The sequence below is a fragment of the Astyanax mexicanus genome, chromosome 25, assembly GCF_023375975.1.
Source record: "Astyanax mexicanus isolate ESR-SI-001 chromosome 25, AstMex3_surface, whole genome shotgun sequence".
NCBI classification, from domain to species: domain Eukaryota; kingdom Metazoa; phylum Chordata; class Actinopteri; order Characiformes; family Acestrorhamphidae; genus Astyanax; species Astyanax mexicanus.
In genome coordinates, this window is record NC_064432.1 from 7545001 (window position 1) to 7549709 (window position 4709).

Genomic DNA, 4709 nt, shown 5'->3' on the forward strand with positions numbered 1-4709 from the left:
TGGGAGAACTGTTACTGGTTTCATTCAGCTTCACCAAAGTTCCATAGTGCAGGAGCAGCGTTCCAGTTCAGAGTGGGAGTGTATCATCGGCACGAGACACCTAAAATCGCTACCAAAATTTTGCTTTAATTGCAGTTGCAGTCGAAATCAAACTCGTCACTTCACTTGCTAAATACGTTTATTAGCAGAATTCACAAACTTTAAGCTGTTTGCAAAAAAAACATTTAAACAGGAACAAGTAAAAATAGAAATCTTATGGGCATTGACCTCAAGTTATCTATTTTCTATGGGGTTCAAATCAAATTACTGTCAATGGCCACCCCAGAATCTTCCAGGACTTCTTTTGAAACCAAGCCTTTACGCATTTGGGATCATTGTCTTGTTGCAAGGTCCAGCGATGCCCAAGCTTCAGCTTTCTCACAAAAGATGATTCGTTTTTCTTCTAGGTTTAGTGCATCCCTGAATCACATTTTTCGGCAAACGCTTCATTTTTCAACAATCCATAGTTTTCCAATGTAGCGAAGTAAATGACTTGTGTCAAAATGTACTTGAGTAAAAGTAAAATGACCTATTTCAAAAACGACTTTAAAAATTACAAATTACTCATAAAATCTACTCAATTACAGTAACGTGAGTCAATGTAATTCATTACTTTCCACCTCTGGATTTAACAGTGTGAAAGACTACAGCAGCAGTAAAACTGACCACCAGGGTTGAGAGGAAGCTTAGTTTAGATGTGGTTTCAAGAAAAAGTCACGTGTTATTTGTTTCCAATTGTACCAAATACAGAGGTGGAAAAAGTACTGAAAAAAATTGTAATTAAGTAAATGTACCTTTACTCTGCTAAAATTCTACGCAAGTAAAAGTAAAAGTACCCATCTAAAAAAAAAATCCCAATGTAGCGAAGAAAATGACTTGTGTCAAAATGTACTTGAGTAAAAGTAAAATTACCTATTTTAAAAACTACTTTAAAAATTACAAATTACTCATAAAATCCACTCAATTACAGTACATGAGTAAATGTAATTCATTACTTTCCGCCTTTGGATTTAACAGTGTGAAAGACTACAGCAGCAGTAAAACTGACCACCAGGGTTGAGAGGAAGCTTAGCTCACGTGTTATTTGTTTCCAATTATACTAAATACAGAGGTGGAAAAAGTACTGAAAAAATTGTAATTAAGTAAAAGTACCTTTACTCTGCTAAAATTCTACGCAAGTAAAAGTAAAAGTACCCGTCTAAAAAAGTTTTCCCAATGTAGCAAAGAAAATGACTTGTGTCAAAATGTACTTGAGTAAAAGTACAATTTTAAAATCTACTTTAAAAATGAAAAATTACTCATAAAATCTACTCAATTTCAGTAACGTGAGTCAATGTAATTCATTACTTTCCGCCTCTGGATTTAACAGTGTGAAAGACTACAGCAGCAGTAAAAGTGACCATCAGGGTTGAGACGAAGCTTAGTTTAGATGTGGTTTGAAGAAAAAATCACGTGTTATTTGTTTCAATTGTACCAAATACAGAGGTGGAAAAAGTACTGAAAAAATTGTAATTAAGTAAAAGTACCTTTACTCTGCTAAAATTCTACTCAAGTAAAAGTAAAAATACCCATCTAAAAAAGTTTTCCCAATGTAGCGAAGTAAATGACTTGTGTCAAAATGTACTTGAGTAAAAGTAAAATTACTTATCTTAAAAACTACTTTAAAAATTACAAATTACTCATTAAATCTACTCAATTACAGTAACATGAGTAAATGTAATGCATTACTTTCCACCTCTGGATGAGATGCATGAGGCCAATTACTTTCTACAGTTGAATTCCCACCACGTCATCCGCCCAGCTGAATCAGCGTTTCTCAACGCAGAAAAAAAAGTGCTGCTCCTCCTGAATTAAAGACTTTTGTCTTTGTATCATTTTATTGAACGTCAGCACTGAACTGTGGCAGGTGCTCCGTCTCAGAGCGCGCAGCTGTTCTTTTTAAAGTTGGATTATCTACTAAAATATTTATTTTTCTGTTTATTTTCCGAGCATTTGCACATTTTTTAAGGTCGACCTGCACTTATTTTTTTAAAAGGACGTTTTTGCATGACTGAACGAGCACTGTTATAAAACCTTCTTTACGAAAGCCGATCTTTTCGTCCCGATATTTTGCTAAAAGCCTCACAAATGCAAAAAAAAAAAAAAAAAAAAAAAAACCTTTTTATTTTTATGTTTTTCAGCTTCTCAGTGACAAACTGTTTTTTTTGTTTGAGTATGCAAATATCTGTAAATACTTACTTACCTACTTTGAGCGGTCACTTTTAAATTGCCTTAAAGTTGCCATAAAGTTAAAGGGATAACTAAAAGTTTCGTTTTATCACTGAGTTGAGAATGATTTTATTGAAATATATGAAATGTATAAAGTGGACTTTAGTTTTTCTCATTCAAAATGTTCTACAATAAAGAGATTTTCTTTAATTCGCTGCGAGTGTGTGAGTTTTGTGTTGGGATTTATTGCTGTTGAAATGTGGTTGAAGTAATATCTGTTGTTGTTTCAATGTTGAAACAACGTTGCAACAACATTTAATGGTAATTGGTTGTGCAAATATTGAAATTGTAATGTTGAATCAACATAATGTCCTCAAATATCTGCCTTTTGAATTGCCATTTTATATTTTATCACCATGCAATTTTAAAAACGGTTGGATGGAGGGATAAAAAAAGGGGTTTTATTCTATTTGCAGTAATTGCTTTTTAATTTGGCACCAATTCTTCATCATATCTGGGGGTATTTCCATGTTCTATTTGTTTTACTGTTGTGTTTTTGAGATAAGATGTTCAGTAATCAGATTGGTAGTGGTGGGTAAGTTTATTGGTAACACTCTGTTAACTGTAGGATTTTCTAGTTTTAGCTACTTGTAGCTTTTTGTTAGTAATTGTACAGTTCCTACTTATCAGAGATGTATATTCAGATAGAAAGAGAATAAAAATTGTTAATTTTTCATCGCCGTACAGTTTTTTTTTTTTCACTTCTGTACAATTTTGAGCATCCTGAATGTGAGCTCATTCAATCAGCCCGAAAATGACAGTGTATGGAGCTCGTCGGCAGGGCCGCCGCTCTGCATACGCAGACAACGCAGCCAGCGTTAGGCCTCAACCATTTTGCAGTTGCAGGGAGCCAAATTGACTGAGAATGAAATGTGTTGAAATTATGACATTATTAAATTTAAAACCCAATGTGAATTATTTATGATACGCTCATCTTTTTTGTCTTTAAACATTGCATGGGGCACCTACTCTACTACTTAAAAGCGGCACGTTATTATTTTTGTGCATAATATAATGCCCCCACCCCTATTGCCTGAAATGGCACGGCTCGGTTTGCTCTGTTGGTTGTTGCCAGATGTGACATTTTCCAGTCAAATAAATAATCAAAAAATGCATGGAGGCGCTAAATCTTGCGCATGTTTAACCATTTTTAAAGTGTATGTGGCCATTCTATACAAAAACTTGTCCAGTGCAATATTTGTGTAAGTTAAAAACTTAAAATAAAATAAACAAATAGGATGAAAAATCGTAACTTATCTGGCAACCTTAGTCCTAACTAAAGTAGCAACGCTACTTGAGTTTGGCAGGAGACAAGTTCACCGCGCGAAGTTGCTACTAAATGGTAATTCAACTATGAAGCGACGGTTTGAGTCTGGAGCTGAGAAGAAGAAAAAGAAGCAGAAAGATGAGGCCCATGCATCCCTTTCTGGTGAGTAACTTCGATGATAAAGGTTTAAATAGTTTTGATTACTTCATGTTCAGTGGTGTTGCCTGAGCTAGTTACGTTGGCTTTGCTGATTTGGTAGCTTTAAACGCTTAACTAGAAACTAATCTGGGTATTGCAAGGCACGTGGCACGTTTGCAAATAGTAGTAGTGTAGTTTGAAGATTTTTAGTGACTTTAATAAAAAATTAATAAACAGAGTAGCCAGATCAGACAGCTCTATAGATTTTGACAGGCTGATATAAATACACCACGAATATAAACGATAATTTCATAACCTTTAAGGCTGGCTTGTGTAAATAACGTGTCCACTGCTTAAAATAGACATGCATCGTTTCATTTATTATTTATGCATTATAAATAGTACTCTTGTGCTGTTCTTCACTGTTTTTGGCCTTACTTATAACGTTGTAAATATTCACAGTTACATGTGTAATTTTAATAAATAGTAAAATTTTGCGTAAACCTTTTGTGTTTGTGTGTGTGTGTTTTTTTTTTTTTTTTTTGGGGGGGGCCTCCCTGACCAGTTATGCTTAGGGCCTCCAAAACCTTAGCAGCGGCCCTGCTCGTCGGGTTGGGCAGAACTTGCACAGGCTTGGGCCAAGTTGGGCTGGATATTTTGGACCCGATCTAAGCTCTACTTCTCTGCTAAAACTCAAAACTCAAGCCAGTGTTGAGCTGAGCTAAAGGCTAAAGCTGTTGCCATGTGGGTCAGCCAAATGTGACTCTTCCTATAGCAGTTTTCTCCACTTTCCAAGAGTCAAAATTGGTTACGTTTTTCTTAAAGTTGTTCAAAGTTGTTTTTCTCTCAGCTTTTATTCCATATACACTTCCATGAACAGAAGCTACATATCTGTAGAAGTGCTACACAGGACGGAGAGAGAGAAAAAGAGATAAAAAGAGAGAAAGAAAGAGAGAGAGAGAGCTAGAGAGGGTGAGTAAGGTGAAAGTGAGAGTTC